Raw genomic sequence first — 18,766 nt, forward strand, 5'->3', positions numbered from 1 at the left:
GCCGGTGACCGGTACAAACTTCTTATTAGACCCCTTCTGACCGGTATTTTGGAATCTGCAATCCTGAATATAACATTGAACATCGAAATTTTTCAACAGTGCCTTTACAAACACAAATTTCCGTTGTATTATACATTATCGATATTTTTTTTAACGTATGGCAGTTTTTTTTATTTATTTAACATAACAAATTTGATAACACTTATATTTTATTGTAAAAGAATTTTATTCATTTATTGAGAGTAGAAAATGACTTTTTAAAGCAATTTCCTTTGTTTGAAGTGAAGTTTATAGAATAAATTTCATTTTATGAATCAACTATTGTTACATAAAGATTAATATCCAGTATTATTCATCTGTTTCGATAATTTTAAACAAGTGGCAATTGCTGGTAAATACAATAACGATCAATACAGTCTTCAGTTTCTCATTTGTACAGAGAATTTTGAGGGTGTGCCGGTAATTTTGTTTTCCTGAGTTGGCAACCTATTTACGAGGTTTTGTTTCAACTCTGCTACGTAGTGGCTCCGTACTGACACTCCGCATGCAAATAAGTATGTAAGGCTATACCATACGCCCCGGTTTCTTAAAATTTACGATTTTGTTTCGGGAGGGGCTTTGCTAACTTCCGGGGATGCTTTGCCTGAAAATATCAAAATTCTGCAAGATATTTCATATACTTTACTATAGTAAGTAAGATTTCGGTGGGGGGCTTGAGCCCGGAAGCCCTCCCCCTAAATACGCCACTGAGTATGGACTATATTAATACATTATTTTAAGTTGTATAACTAGTGCGATACTGTAGTAAAATTCGAAAGATAAAATTAATACAAAATGCAATATTTACTACTAATTTGTAAGATGTCCCGTTTTTTCTGTTTTCAAAAAGTATGGTAGCCTTAAAGTATGCTAAACCATACAAAATAAATTGTACTGTAAATAGTACCCCCATGATAGTGCTCACAAACGGGTCGGGTTACGGGTCGGGTTGTCGGGTCGGGTCAGTCGGGTTAGCTCGTGTCGGGTCACTCGGGTCGGGTCGTCACATTCTTCACTTATTTTCTATACGGAATACTATAAAGAGCTTTGTTGTGGAATTCAATTCGAAGTTGGTGAATGAATGATAAATGTGACTAATTGAAGGTGAAATAGTAATAAAATTTTAATTTTACCCTATATTAACTAATTGGTATTGTAATTGTAATTAATATTACTACCGACTTTTTTCCTTTCTGCGTTTCTATGTCAAGTTAAATGTCACATTAAGTGAAATTGAAAGGAAATATCTAGTTAACGTCCCACGTTATGCACCAACGCTAAGAGAGACAGTGATGATGAGAAATAATTGAAGTGGTTGAATGAAGAAAGTAGGAGGAAATGGGAGAACACCGAGAAAACCCATGCACATGGGGTTTGTCCACCAGAAAACTTACTTGGTACGAGCTGGAATCAATACCCATGGACCTTCGGGTCAAACATCTGCCTTTGGGCAGGACACATTATTATTATTATTATTATTATTATTATTATTATTATTATTATTATTATTATTATTATTATTATTATTATTATTATTATTATTATTATAACTTTAAGAGTGCCCAAGAAAGTTCCGCCGCCTTTTCACCAACACCTTCGAACATTGGTATGTAACCTAAGACGTACCTGGAATATCAAAAATCGTCTCCATCAGCCTCGACGACCTTCTGAAAACGTTCTGGAAGGCCATGGATTCCATCGCAGTCGAACTTGGTGGGACGTGAAGTGAAGAAGGTATCAAGTGCATATTGAACCTCTACTAGCTGTTTGAATTGGCGTTCTCTAAGGTGATTGTCCAAGGAATGGAACAGGTGATAATCGGACGGTACAATGTCCGTGGAGTATGGCGGATCCAATAGTGTTTTCCATCCAAGGCGTAGAATGATGTACTGGGTTATTTTAGCCACGTGGGGCTTAGCGTTGCCTTGTAACAAGAGGACCCCTTTGCGATTCAGAACTGCTGGATCCAGACAGTACACAGTGACAGTACACAGTTGCATTGATGATCTGACCAGCTGGTAGCAGTTCCCGATGGACGATGCCTCGAGCAGTCCACAAAATGCACAGGAGAACCTTATTCTGGCGTAGTGCTGGCTTGGGCTGTTTTTGAACCGGTTCATGGGATGCTAACCAACAATGACGGCGCCGTGGAGCTTCGTACAGGACCCACTTCCCATCACATGTCAACACCCTGTTCAGAAATTGCTCCTTCCTCAGACGAGACACCAAAGGAACACAGGTGTCTGCTCGCGTTGCTTTCTGGCTCCAAGTCAAATCATGTAGGACCTATCAACCCAACTTGCAGTGCTTCCCAAGTTGATGGTGGTGGTGCCGAATGGTTTCTCCACTTACACTGAAAGGTAGTACCAGTTCCTCACATGTCTGTCTTCGCCTCAATTGCTGCTCGAAGATCTTTATTTTGAACATCTGTTTGTCTTCCGGCACGTGGTGCGTCTTCGAGTGTTTCTTCACCGTCCTTAAACCGTCATACCACTGCACTCTCCGCGTAGTCACGACACCCTCACCAAAGGCCTGTCATATCTTCCGCTCCGCGGAGCAGCAATTTGAACTCGCACAGCAAACAAGCCCTTATGACGCTCTGTGAAGGCCCCATGTTCACTCAGTCCTTACGCACGTTCACGGTGTATCTGAACAGCCACAACCAAGTAGTATGTTGGATATACTTACTAGTGTTGCTCACGAGACCTGGTTTGGGGCATTCTCGTTTCGAAAATGTGTCGTGAAGGTAGTCTCGTCTGGAAAAGTGCATATGTTTCTATTGAAAGAGCTCTGTCTCATCTCGTACCCTTTCATGAAAATTCTGTCTCGTCTCGTCTTGTCCAACAACTGACCTTCACCTTATATCCATTCGCATTCAACTCACGGTGTGAGGGCCAATTGAACACAGACCTCCACAAAGAGATAGAACTTTCTTGGTCACCTTCAGATTATTATTATTATTATTATTATTATTATTATTATTATTATTATTATTATTATTATTATTATTATTATTATTATTATTATTATTATTATTATTATTATTGCTGGGGTAGTGATTTGACTTTCTCCGCAATAAAATACTTGCTAATTTTATATAACGTTGCAAATATCTTCTAGATAAATTAATCAAGAAAAAATAAAAGGTAATTCCCTACAAAATGATATTTCAGTGCAATTAGTTCTTTATGATTCTATCAGACAGCAACGCTGTTTTTAAATAGAAAAATCGGAATGTTAACGTGATGAAATTGTTGTTTGTTACACAGCAAAAAATATTAAAAGAAGTTCTATATACATTCCTTACTAGAAAATAATGTTCTCTTCAGAACTTTTATTCTTTTAGCCTTCAGAACTTGTCTTCAGAAATCAGTCAAATTTTATTTTGACTTTTGAACTTGATTGCCTAAATTTTAACCTTGGAAATTTGGATGTCGAGTAAAATAAAGAAGGTTAGCAGGGTAGAGAGGAAAACGAATTAGGAAATGCTGAAAAAATGCAAGAGACGAGAGCAATATTAGACGATATAAGGAAGCGAAAAATGGACGGATCACAAGTTTTGATCTTGCTAAGGGATTGCATTCTGAGGGATGTAGTAAAGGGGGTGATATCAGGAGAGCGAGAGTGTGTAAGAAGGTTGGAATTGATAGATTGTAATAAGGAGGGTGGTACTTTATGTTGGGTTGCGAGGCAGATATTAGCGGGAAATCGCAAAAATGGAAGCTTCTTACCTAATTCACGGAAACTGGCCTGTTTATTAATGGGAGAACACTGAGGAGGAGGAGGAGGATAATTATACTACAAGTAAAAAAAGCCGAAACAATGGTTTATGCATAAGAATTGGTCAGCATTTTTTTTCTGGTGGCAGTTTTGTAAAGTTCTAGCTCTCTCAAACTGATTAGATTGTAAGGTCAAGTCACTCGGGTCGGTTGTCGGGTTAAGTCACCTCGGGTTGGTTCACTCGGGTCACTTTGGGTCGGGCCAATCGGGTCAGCTCGGGTCGGGTTGTCGGGTCGGGTTGTCGGGTCGGGTCAGTCAATTTGGGTCACGGGTGGGGTCGGGTCGGTCTTCAACACATATAATTTCCACGAAAATTACAATATACCACGGTTTATACCTCATTGGACTTCCAATAAAACGTTTTCAATGATGTGTACACCATGTCACCATTTTTGTATGAGGAAATGTCTAGAGGGATTTTGTGGGAATTTGATGGAGTGTAGATTCCTGTGTGTGTGTGTGTGTGTGTGTGTATGTATGTATGTATGTATGTATGTGTGTGATACCTTACAGGATACAAGATGTCGAGGAAGTGTGTAAATAAACCGGACAATTTCTGTTATGTATGTGGGGAGCTGATATTTAAATCACAACGTCGATGTTTTACTCCACTTGTGAGGAAGTGTTATCAGTTATATTTTGGTTGCTGTGTAGGAGACCAGGATAAGAACTGGGTTCCTCACTACATTTGTTGTACTTGCGTGAAACGTCTGACTGGGTGGGCAAATGGTGGACAAAACATGAACTTCGCAGTACCGATGATCTGGAGGGAACCAAAAGATCATTCTTCAGACTGCTACTTTTGTATGACACAGATAAAAGAAATAAGCAGTAAATCTAACCACACAGTACAGTACCCTAATTTGCATCAGCAATTAGGCCAGTTCCACACAGTGCAGAATTACCTGTACTGGTACCTCCTCCTCATCTTACGGTAAATGAGGATTACGTACTTGAGGCAACTATTGAAGTTCCAAATGAAGATGATGATCCTACTTATGTAGGAAGCACATCTACATTGGATTCCCATCTGATAACTCCGGGTGAACTAAATGACCTCATACGGGATTTAAAACTCTCCAATACACAGACAGAACTTCTTGATTCTAAACTTAAGGCTGGAATCTGCTCCATCGTGACACTAAAGTGTGTATTTTTCGAAACCTTCATACAGAGTTTCAAAACTACTATTCTCAAGAAAATAATTTAGTGTATTGTAATAATGTCTGTGCTGTGATGGATAGACTTGGACATGCACATATAAGTACAGAGTGGAGATTGCTTATTGACTCTTTGAAAACTAGTTTTAAGGCTGTCCTTTTGCACAATAGCAACAAATTTCCTTCAGTGCCTTTGGCTTATGCAACTAATATGAAGGAAACCTGTGAAAACATCGAAATAGTGTTAGAAAAAAATCAGTATGAGAAATACAAGTGGACCGTTTGCTGTGATTTACAAGTCATTTCTTTGTTAATGGGTTTGCAGCTTGGTTATACGAAATATTGTTGTTTCCTCTGCGAATGGGACAGCAGGAACAAAGCGGAACATTACATCAAGAAGGAATGGCCAACGCATGTATTAACTCCTGGACAGAAGAATGCTGTTTATTCCTCACTGGTGAGCCCTGATTAGATAATTCTACCTCCTCTTCACATAAAGTTGGGGCTCTTCAAAAACTTTGTTAGGACAATGGACAAAAGTAATGCAGGATCTTGTTACCTCAAGGAAAAAATTCCTCGGGTTAGTGACGCTAGGGATTTTTGTAGACCCCCAAATAAGATGTTTGATTCGTGACCAAAAATTTGAGGATCTCTTAACTCTGGTTGAGAAAGCAGCTTGGTGTACATTTAAATGTTTAACAGAGATTTTTTTTAGGAAACAAGAAAGCCCCAAATTACCGTGAAATTGTGAGTGATTTCCGGCAATCATTCAATGAAATGGGTTGCAACATGTCCCTTAAAGTTCACTTTCTAGACTCCCACCTGCATTTCTTTCCTGAAAAGCTTGGTGCTGTTAGTGATGAGTATGGGGAACATTTTCATCAGGACATTTCCTCCATGGAGAAGAGGTACCAGTGACAGTGTAGTTCAAAAATGCTAGCTGATTACTGTTGGACACTTAAAAGAGATGTTCCAGAAACCAAACACAGAAGAAAGTCGACAACTAAAACATATTAGTTGAGGTAAGTAAGTGTCCATTTATTAAGAAGATACCACTCACTTCTTTTGTATTATTTATTAAGTAGATATAAAATGGTGACACGGTGTATACATCATTGAAAATATGTTTTATTTCAAATCCAATAAGATATAAACCGTGCTTATATTGTAATTTTCGTGGAAGTTATATGTGATTTTATCTGCACTAATGAATATTGTAAAATGAACAGTACACATAGCATATTTTTTATATAAATATGTTTATTTCTCTAGATAGAATAATGCTATTCTTATGAAACTTAGAGGGCTTACTAAGTATAAATCAGGATAACATACAATATAATTTGTGCGTTTATATACCTAAGGTACCCAAGCTACAAGTATGAAAATGGTTTTAAAAAAAGAAAAAAAGAAAAAGAACAGAAATTTGAGGGGAAATTTTCCGAAAACACCTCTGTCACGGGAAAACTGACGGTGATGGAGAAAAACTGATTGCAGATTCGAATTCTACGTGAAAAGTTCTATTAGAATCAGGCATTTTCTTCCGTGTGCCACAGAAAAAGAATTTTTTTTTTCAACTAGTGCAATAGGAACCATTTTCAAACTCATCAACCGTTATTCAAACCGGTTAATGTTGATCGCAGATATTAAAAATACTCACATCCGTATATTATTTAATACAAACGAAAATTTTACCTACACATTTCTGCACAAACGATGTATAAACGATCGCGACAATTTGTGGTTCAATCGAACATGGTGGGGCTAGCACTTAGACAACTCCCCTTTTTTTTCGTTCTGTCCACGCATCTGATAGCTTAGAAAAAAAATTTCGCCTGCGCATTACTGCTCAAACGATGTGCAAACAATTGAGATGATTTTCTTTTGAATCGGACGTAGGGGGTGCTACCAATTAGGTAGCCTATACTTTGTTATCGTTTTGGCGCGCCCGCAATTGTGTACAAACGAAAATTTCGCCTGCAAATTTCTGTACAAAACCGTAACAAAAGGTGCGACAGTTTGTGGTTGAATTCGACATGGTGGGAGGCCTATCAATTAGAGAGCCCATAGTTTGTTATCGTTTTCGCGGGGCCACATTTATGTACAAACGAAAATTTCAGCTGCACATTTATGTACAAAGGCGTACAAACAAGTGCGACAGTTTGTGGTTGAATTGAACATGGTGGGAGGGCTAACATTTAGACAGCCCCCCACTTTGTTTTCGTTCTGGCGGCGCCCCTAATTGTGTACAAACGAAAATCTCGCCTGCGCATTTCTTTATAACTATATTCAAACGATTGCGACAATTTGTGATTCAATTGCACATGGTGGGAGGGCTACCATTTAGACAGCCCCCCTTTGTTTTCGTTCTGAGGTCGCCCCTAATTGTGTACAAACGAAAATTTTGCCTGCATATTTCTGTACAAACGATGTACAAACGATTGCGACAATTTGTGATTGAATTGAACATGGTGATTGGGCTATCACTTAGAAAGCCCCCCACTTTGTTTTCGCCCTGGCGGCGCCCCTAATTATGTACAAACGAAAATTTTGCATGCACATTTCTGTACAAACGATGTAGAAACGATTGCGACAATTTGTGATTGAATTGGACATGGTGGGGGGCTATCACTTAAACAGCCCCCACTTTGTTTTCGTTCTGGCGGCGCCCTTAATTATGTACAAACAATAATTTAGCCTGCACATTTCTGTACAAACGATATAGAAACGATTGTGACAATTTGTGATTGAATTGGACATGGTGGGGGACTACCTCTTAGACAGCCCCCCCCTTTGTTTTCGTTCTGAGCTCGCCCCTAATTGTGTACAAACGAAAATTTTGCCTGCATATTTCTGTACAAACGATGTACAAACGATTGCGACAATTTGTGATTGAATTGAACATGGTGATTGGGCTATCACTTAGAAAGCCCCCCACTTTGTTTTCGCCCTGGCGGCGCCCCTAATAGTGCGCAAACGAACATTTGGCCTGCACATTTCTGTACAAACAATGTACAAACGATTGCGATACTTTGTGATTCAATTGGACATCGTGGGGGGAGCTACCACTCAGACAGCTCCCCACTTTGTTTTCGTTCTGGCGGCGCCCCTAAGTTTGTTCAAACAAACATTTCGCCTGCACATTTCTGTACAAAGGATGCACAAACGAATGCGACAACTTGTGATTGAATTGGACATGGTGGGGGGCTATCACTTAGACAGCCCCCATTTTTTTCTGTTCTGGCGGCGCCCTTAATTATGTACAAACGAAAATTTCGCGTGTACATTTCTGTATAAACGAAGTACAAATTATTGCGACAATTTGTGATTGAATAGGACATGGTCGGGGGCTACCACTTAGACAGCCCCCAATTTTTTTCGTTCTGGCGGCGCCCCTAATTGCGTGCGAACATACATTTCGCCTGCACATTTCTGTACAAACGAAGTACAAACAATTTCGACAATTTGTGATTCAATTGGACATGGTGGGGGGCTACCACTTAGACAGCCCCCATTTTTTTCTGTTCTGGCGGCGTCCCTAATTGTGTACAAACTAAAATTTCGCCTGCACATTTCTGTACAAACGAAGTACACACGATTGCGACAATTTGTGATTCAACTGGACATGGTGGGAGGGGCTACCACTTAGGCATCCCCGACTTTGTTTTCGTTCTGGCGGCGCCTCTAATTGTGTACAAACGAAAATTTAGCCTTCACATTTCTGTAGAAACGATGTAGGAACGATTGCGACAATTTGTGCTTGAATAGGACATGTTGTTGGGGGGCTACCATTTAGACAGCCCCCACTTTGTTTTCGTTCTGACGGCGCCCTTGATTGTGTACAAACGAAAATTTCGCCTGCACATTTGTGTACAAACGATTGAGACCATTTCCGATTGAGTCTGATAAGGGGGGGGGGGGCTGTCTAAATGGACGTCTCCTTTTCACCTCTACTGTAATTAAATTCTTCCTCGAGAAAATCTGTAATCAACACTGTCAGTAGCTACGTCCTCGACTAATATACCTTAACAAGTACAGCTTTATTTTCGTATATTTTTCAACAGTTAACCAATTTAAAACTATCGCAAACAAGAATATGTAGTCAACTTCTTAAATACTTCGCTCGCCGAAACCCGTTCAGCGCGTGCAACAAGCAAAAACAACATGTTTGGCGTCTCACAAATGGAAAAGGGGGAAAAAAGAGAAGGAAAAGCAGCACGGCAGTTCCTTATCGCAGTCAGAGCTGACAACATAGTTTCGGTCGTCACTAACGCGAATAGACCTACTAGCGGTGTACAAGAGTTATACAGTTACAATATACGTCGTGCCACAGTAGCGCTACAGGCGGAATGTGCACGAACTACAAATGAATATGTTCCCTTACAAGCATCAGTCACTGTTGCACCCTCTTTACATTCTACACATCCTTTTTTCTCCCACTTTTTGACCTTGACAAGCAGAAGTACCAGGCTTTCCGAGTTCACAACCATAAACTGTTTGTGTACAGAGTACGTTTTCAGTTCTTCGAATGACTGTGCGCGCGAAGAACAAGGATGATGATCGGGCTACCGTATACGGAAGTCAGTAACACCCGGTTGCAATAATAAATGTAAAATACAAATATAGAGCCTTGACAATGCCGTGAGGATGAATATATATATATATATATATATATATATATATATATATATATATATATATATATATATATATATATATAACTTCACACAATTGTTGTCAGTGGCTGTAGTGTACAAAAGCTTACAGACAGGATGACATGGAAATATACCAGTTTACTTTGGAGTAGTAAATGTCTGAACGTGTTGATAGAAATTCTTAGAAAATTCTCAACCCAGACTTCCAGCGAGTTGGTTCTTGCAAACTAAGCTAGAAATCAAGGGGAGTTTGTTGGTTAAGCATGCATGTCATTAAAATTTAAGGAAAGATGACCACAATCTGAAGCATCGAATATTGGCATCTCCTAATTACTATTTATGCCGGCTTTCACAGAAATTAGCATTGTGCAGAAGCATTTAATCGTACTGAAATAAATAAATAAATAAAATTTAAAATAGCTATTGTATTTCTGTGGTCAATTCATTGAAACGTATCAGAATAGAAGGTAGTAATGGTGGTATTAGGTCCTCCCGAATATGAGAAATACATTTTAATAAATTGTATACTATCTAATTTATTAAAATTGTAAATAATGTGTAAATAAGAAAAAAAACTTAAAATTCCTATGCTCGCAAGCAAAAAATGAAATGACGTGCTGGATTAAAGCCGAATATAATTGTATAGTGTCCGAACATTAAATTCCTCGAAGGTTCGTGAGATATTACCCTGCTGCACATAATTCGTTCCATCTTATTTATGTTACAATAAACTCAACAGATTTATGCTTAGAAATATTCAAAATATGTGTAAATCAATTGGACGACGAGAAACCTAACATTGGATGTTTCCATCACAATGAAGCGACCTCACATGTCAGCATATTTGAAATTCATTTCTTTTTAGGTTACCATATCATTGCGAAAAGTTTGCCCGATACTGTGAGCAATGTTTTCCTTTATTTCTTCCAGGTCTTTTATATAGAATTTGTCTGAATTCGAAGTCTCGCACAAAACTGCAACTGTTAGTCGGCATCTTAGCTTACCATCCCTATCATTTCTTCTTTCCTTCTTACTCAAGTATGATAGAACACTGAAACAAGTCTAATAAATTTAAACGAAAACTGTAATTAGTAAATTGCATGTTTCTAATCTTTATAGGTACCAATATATGGACAGCTGATGATAATAATTGTAATCCTCCACCTGTCTTTCATCACGACCATTCTCTTCCCTTCTACATCAAATAAACAACGCTGAAATACAAATCTAATTGCGTTACATGAAAAATTCAAATATAAACTTTCATATGTCTAACCTTCAGAGATTCCAAGATATGAACATCTTATTATAATTCTAATAAGACATAACATTCTTTTCCATAACTTTTTTCTTCAATCCCCTTTTCATCTCTTCTAGGTCAAATAATCAAAACATGGTTAAACAACTGTCTATTCATTTTAAGGGAGAAGTCCAAACACCGAATTTTAAGTCTTTAAGTTTCAGAAATTCCCTAAATATGCAACATCATTCCGCATTCTTTTGTGTAGATGGATCGTAAATTTGCGTTTTAGTGTATAGTAATCAGGATAGCAATTATAATAGGTTTTGGCAATTTTGTATTGCGCTGCAGAGTCTGGCCCAAGTACATCTTATTGTAACAATTCCCATCCTATTTCTTCCTTCCTCTTCGAATTAAGAAAGAAATCTTAAGTGTTAATGATAACTTACGCCACAAATACTATGTACTATTTAGATTGCAAGTTACTCTCTTAAGTGGTATGATCTAACAAGGGACATCAGCCAATTGTCCGGCTCCGATTTCAATGAATTTTTTTGCTGGTACACGACATGTATGTATTATTTGTTATGACAGAAATTTTTGCCATGGTGCATGTTTTCTATTTTCCTCTAATTTTTAAGAGTTGTGATGTGGTTATTAGAGATTACTGCAGAAGTCCCTTACTACCCTTAAACGGAGTGTTAACGAAAAATCAACCATGTAGATACGTACAGTATAAGGCCTAAAGGGAAGTCGCATGGTAAGTATAACCTTGACGGCAGCCATCTTGAAATCCGCCATTTTGAATTAAGGTCAAGTTTTTGAAATGGGAATAGGGTTATATGATACATAATTTCGGGCTAGAATTTAATCAAGAAGATAATGGTGAAGTTAGTTTTAAGATACGCCCATTTGGAGAAAAGTTACAGGCATATTAATTGCTTATACTTACTATGTGCGTAAGTCCCTTACCTCCGCTTCTAAGCCGCGTATTAATGATAATAAGGAATAAAAGCTTCAGTAATACATATTATGCTTAGAGGGAAGTGATACACTAAGGGTATCCTTGACGGCAGCCATCTTGAACCCGACATTTTGAATTAAAGTGAAGTTTTGAAAAATGAAAACCATAGCATGTGACACCTCATTTTAGTAGTAAATTTTCTCAAAAAGCCAATAGTATGCTTATTTTTGTTCTATAGTTAACTAGTATGAATTTAGGACTTCTTCTAATGAGCACCAAACGTCCATGATTCGATCGTTCAAATTGGTAACACTTCTAATTTCCACCGCATGTTTTAAGAGTCTAACTGGCACTTTGCAATTGTTGCCATGGCTCATGTTTTCTAAATTTATTACATTTTTTTAAGAATTGCGATTTCTCAGTTCAGGAATAATGTTCGGATAAGCATCCAGCAATCTTTCCGAATTTTGAAGGTTTGCAATGAATTATTTATTTCCTATGTCATTTAATTATTTATTTCCTATACCTACCCTTCAAAAACTCGTTTACTGACAAGAATCTTTGCACAATGAAAGAACTCCAACTTCACATTCAAGTAATACCGAAGACGTAGCTTGTAATGGATAGTAGATGAGACGAGAAATCAAATGAAAATTCATTTCAAAAAGGAGAACGAAATATGATTGTTGTGTAAATAAATGGTCATTTGTTTTGTTTTATATTTATATATTTTATTGTGAATTTGTTTATTTTCTATGGCAATTTTAGCTAGTCAGACGAAAAAGTCATTCGTTTTCTAGTGATTGATACCGGTCATTCATGTTTGTAAGAATTATAATCAGTATTGATCTGGAACTCGATTAAGTTATACCTTTTTATAAACAAGTTACCTGTTTTCATACTATGTTCGTGGTACAAACAGTGTGTTGGGAACAGTCATATTAAGCCTCTTTGATATTTTCTATTATTGCTGCTGTTCTTTTAAAGTTGTATTTATTAAAAATGTTTTATTGCTTGTCGTTTGCGGAACCTGTAGGCTAGATTTCTTTATTAATTTTGCGTTCGTACAACACCAATTTGTTTTAATTCCATTTGTATTTCTTTACGTCACATAGGTCCATAGGTTCCTCACGTATTTTGGTTTAAAATAAATAGTTACATTGCAAACCTTCGAAATTCAGAAAGATTGCTGGATGCTTATCCCAACACAATTCCTGAACTAACAAATCACAACTCTTAAAAGATGTAATAAATTTAGAAAAACATGAGCCATGGCAACAATTGCAAAGTGCCAGTTAGACTCTTAAAACATGCGGTGAAAATTAGAGGTGTTGCCAATTTGAAAGACCAAATAATGGACGTTTGGTGCTCACTAGAAGCAGTCCTAAATTCATACTAGTTAACTATAGAACAAAAATAAGCATACTATTGGCTTTTTGGGAAAATTTACTACTAAAATGAGGTGTCACATGCTATGGATTTCATTTTTCAAAACTTCACTTTCATTCAAAATGTCGGATTCAAGATGGCTGCCGTCAAGGATACCCTTAGTGTATCACTTCCCTCTAAGCATAATATGTATTACTGAAGCTTTTATTCACTTATTATCATTAATACGCGGCTTAGAAGCGGAGGTAAGGGACTTACGCACATAGTAAGTATAAGCAATTAATATGGCTGTAACTTTTCTCCAAATGGGCGTATCTTAAAACTAACTTCATCATTATCTTCTTGATTAAATTCTAGCCCGAAATTATGTATCATAGAACCCTATTCCCATTTCAAAAACTTGACCTTAATTCAAAATGGCGGATTTCAAGATGGCTGCTTTCAAGACCATACTTACCATACGACTTCCCTTTAGGCCTTATATGTATCTACATGGTTGTTTTTTCATTAACACTCCGTTTACAAAGGGTAGTAAGCATGGGCGGATTAAAGGGGGGGCGAGGGGGGCGATCGTCCCCCCCAAGAGCCCTCCAAATTGTTAAAATTACACACACTGTTGCTTGTAGCTTACCGCCACACGAACGAAAGTTTGGGATCATTCTTGCGTTATTTCAAAAGAGGGTTAATTCTTTAAATTCTATTTAAAAATTGTGTCTGTCCAGCATGCCGCGTTTACGCTAACGATAACTCGAGTCATAATATCAGATAAATTTCAGAAAGAAGGACGATTTTACTTGAGGGCATAACATCAGGAAAACTATCCATGGCTAGTTCTTTCCCATGAGAGGGGTCTTTTTCTTTCTTTCTTTCTTTCTTTTTTCTTTCTTTCTTTCTTTCTTTCTTTTTTCTTTCTTTCTTTCTTTCTTTCTTTCTTGCTTTTTTTTTGTAAATATTGCTCATTTTTTGCAACGGGTTTGGTTGGGGGCTATCGAATAAACATGCCTCTCCAAACTCTTTTGACTAAACCTTTGAAGAAATTCGCTACTTTCTACGGTATTTTAGAAACTCACAACAAGGCATAATAGTACATTAACGCTGTTGAGGTCGGAAAAACGTTTCTGAAAAACTACTGGGAACCAGTGAAATCAGTCGAGAATCAAATCAACTCGTCAAGAAGACAAGCAATTCTAAATCGCAACAAACTGAAATTAATATTGTAGAATGTGATATTCCTTGGAAGGCAAGGCATTGCTTTTCAAGGCCACAGGGAAGATGCTTGTGCGGATAATTGGGCCTCAGATGGTGACGGTGTAGAAACTAAGTTCAAAGAGGGTAATTTTTAGAGAATTGGGCAAATTTAGAATGACTTGTGGTAACGATATCTGAAAGAATCACTGGAAGAAAGCATCGAAAAGGGCAATTTTTGCCAATAAAACCACACAAAATGCCCTCATTGTGGGTTGTGGATGAGAAATCACGTCTATAATATTGTCAGTCGAGTGCAGGAGGGTCAGTTTTATTCTATTATGTTTGATGAAACTACGGACGTTTCGCATCTCAGCTGTCTTTGATTCTAAGGTACGAACACATGGGTGAAATAAGATAAGACTGCTTCAGTTTCATTGATCCTCGATCAGCAGAGCTGAAAAGTGAGGACATTGGTTCGAGCTCGGAATCTGAAGACATAGAACCGCCCGAACTCTCACTGACTGGAGGGAAAATTGAAAAAAAAAAATGCTCTATCTTTGCTACGAGACTTCTCACTTGACCCGCAAAACTGCGTTGGTACTGGTACAGATGGTTGCGCCGTCATGACCTCTCAAATTCGCGGGGCAGTGCAGGAGATCCAGAAGGAGGCTTCAAACGCGCTGTACTGTTCATATTGCAATCACAGCCTCAACTTGTTCATCTTCAGGTCATCGTCAGTATAGTGCGTGAGGAAATGTCTGGAAACAATGAAAGAGATCATTGTGTTTTCCACCGGATCGTCAAAACGTAATTCTGTCCTTAAGCTTACGCTTGGTGCCAATTGGAGACATTTTGTGAAATGAGATGGGTTGAACGGAACTACATGGTTTTACAATTTCACTTGAAATTTCAAGAAAATTAGTGAGGTTCTACAGTGTGTTCCAAGTGATCCAAGTTAGATACAGCCAAAGCACGGGCACTTTCTTCTGCCATGCACGACAGCGAGTTTATCGTAATTATTACTTGTCTTCAGGATGTTCTCGCGATAACTCTCTCCTTCACCGACTTTTGCAGAAGACAGATTTAGACATGAACGCAGCGTCAGATGTCATTCAGGACACTATCGCAGCATTAAACAATAAGCGTTCAAACAGCAAAGAAGAATTCAAGGCAATTTTCGAAGCAATATCCAGAATGGCTGCCAGTGTCGACGTGCAGATTCGAACTCCTCATCTCACCCAAAGACAAACACATCGTACTCACTTCAGGGCAGATGACACGACATCTTACTACTGAAGAACTGTCTACATTCCGTTGATAGAGTCGGTCGTAGAAGACCTCAGAATGCGTCTTGCGCCGGAAGTTTTAAACGTATACGGACTCAACATTATATTGCCAACACGTGCAACTGAGAAAACTCTGAGCAACACCACCGCGTTCTAAAACTATCGAACTTTACAAAACTATCGGAACTGAAGAAAAAATGCTGTTTTCTCTCCTTAGTTCTGAACTTGCAATCTGCACTTCTAAATGGAAGAGAATTAAAGAGGAAGGTGAAACTCTATCACGGACTGCGTTGGAAGCCTTGGCCACCAGTGACGAAGATCTTCGCGTGACTATGCGAAACTGCTGTGCATACGATACGGCTAGTGCAGAACGATCGTAATCGACATTGCACCGACTGAAAACGTGGTTGCGATCTCGTTTTGGCGAAAAGCGGCTGAATGGAAAAAATGAAAATGAAATTTTTGAGTTTTATGTCCCATGGTTATGCGGGCTAGGCTAAAGAAGACTGTGCTGATGAGCAATGAATGAAATGATGGAATGGAGAAAGTAGAAGGACTAGCACTTTTGAATGTCACAGTAACATTGTCGTAGATCGTGACAATATTATATCGACAGACACAACTTGGGTAGTATTCACCAAAAAGCACGTTTTGCGTTGTAACTTGTCGTAAGTTCATTTGTCCTTTTGTCTAATTCATTTTACTAAAATACAAAAAAATTATGAGCGTTCTAAGAAATGTTTAACCTGATATTTTTCTAGTAAAATATTTAGTAAAGCATAGCCACGACCAGGCCTGTAGACAGAAAATCGTTTTGGGGGAGGGGGCATTGTGGTGAAAATTCTGTAGCAATTATATCTTTTACCCTCTTTTCCTGAATCCGCTTTACCTTTCTTTATTTTGGGGGGGGGGTAATTTATGGGAACATATTTCACTCCACAACAAAGAGCCCCCCCAAGACGTTTGGTTTAATCCGCCAGTGGTAGTAAGGGACTTTTGCAGTGATCTCTAATAACCACATCACAACTCTTAAAAGTTAAAGAAAAATAGGAAACATGCTCGATTCAAATATTTCTGTCATAACAAATAATACATACATGTCCTCTTTCATCAAAAAAAAAAAAAAAAAAGAAAGAAAGAAATCGGAGCCGGACAATTGGGTGATGTCCCTTGTAAGCACTCATTAGTCACAGAGTCAGAACTTCTTTTATAGTGTATTGATTGAGATCGGGAAGGCCTCACTCTAATGTTTCTCGTTATTTTCATTTTGTTTGGCACACTATATGTTAGGTTAGCTGATAAGACTAGTAGTTAGTTACATTAGTTATTCCAACAATTCGTATCTGTCATAAATGATGTAGACAAAGTCGAAGCATCGTCTATATAAATACTGCAAGAACTGTTAAAAGATCCCTCCGTAAAACTTGAATTAACATTCATTTCAACCTACCTGTCCTTTCTTTTTCATTGTATAGGAAAGCTTGAATCGTAATCTGTCACCGTCAAAGAATGAGATGCGCATAGTAGAAAAGAAACTGAAAGAAATTCCTGGAGCTAATGGACAAGTGCTAATGTCTAAATTTACAGACATTTTTTTAGAAAAACCCAGGTTTTCAAACATTGGTAAAATTTGCGCGTGTTTGTAAGGTGAAGTGGTGAAGGAAGATGTGGTCAATTTCAGTGTTAGTGAAATTTCGTGTTTCAAATATGCGAGAATTGTTTCTTGTGACGCGGAAGAGTCTTTCTCGCAGTATAAGAGGCTTTTAGGATAATCGCCTCAAATTTACAATGGAGAACTTGTTGGAAATATGGTGGTCAACATCGGTTCCAAAGAATAGCTCGCTAACACGTAAGCACTTTAAAGCTGAATTTAAGATGTTCACAATCCACATAATATTTAAGTTTCTGTTGCGAGATATTTTAATTTTTGTCACATTTGTCTCGTTTTATCTCATATTTTCAAAATTTATAACACGTAAATAAATATATATTTCTGAGTTTTTTTTAGCACATGAAGTTCCCTTCCCTAGTTATTACTATTGAAGTAAACTAAAATTATTTCAATTTATTCACATATGTTCAAGGTATTCAGATTTATATTTGTAAGTTGGTTTGTATGTGTGTTTTTATGTGATAAGTATTAAATGATATTGCAACGATTTAGTTGCAAATAGCGGCAGTATACAAAGCACAACCCGAAAATAAGCAAGCGGTGTTCGAATTTCAATAATACACTCACTCACACAACTTCAAACGAGCCGCAAAACTTTCGTTGCCAGGCAACGGCAGAAAGTCTCTGATTGGCTAAATTCGTTCATCTTCTTTCTTAGCAGTAAGAGAAAGGAAAAGAAGTAAGCAGTGTTTGTCGTAAAAAGAACGTATAATTTGGTAGACATGTTCCAAAGGTGAAGTGACTGTGTATAATCTTAGACTTTTAAAGATTGTCATAGTGTAAAGGACCGTCTAAATGTATATCCAAGATGCTACTCCAAAATCAACTTAGTTTTCATCCCTGAATTTTTGAATCAAATTCATGCTTTTAAAAGGTAACATGAATCTAGAACACATGTATATGAACGTAGATGCGCGGCTATTATGGAAAACAATGACATTCCGCTAATATAACTAGAACTTTTAGACATTGGAGATGTATATTCTTATTATTTGTTTGTAATTACTTCAATTGTACCATTACTATTAACGTTTGTATTCGGCAATCTTGCTAGATTTCTGCAACTCCTTCAAATTGAGAACGCAAACCTTTTCGAAGTGTGCCAGATCACTTTGCATGGCGGAAAGGAGTACCAGGGAAACCAGCGTGTTGAGCAATTATTCCATAAAAAATAATAATTTGTCAAATGTATTTCGCCTCTGAGGAATCAATTTCCCAATGGTTAGAGTGGACACGTGGCTCCTCAAGACAATTCTCCCTCCAACTCGGTGATATTATTTGGTTATCATACCTTTATACCATCAGAATATCAACGTAAAGTTACCATAGAGCTCTATTTAGAATTACAGCATCTATATCAAATGTGTAAATACCTTAAAGTTAAGGTTCCCTG

This window comes from Thermobia domestica, chromosome 9, assembly GCF_964235325.1.
Source record: "Thermobia domestica chromosome 9, izTheDome1.hap1.1, whole genome shotgun sequence".
NCBI lineage: Eukaryota > Metazoa > Arthropoda > Insecta > Zygentoma > Lepismatidae > Thermobia > Thermobia domestica.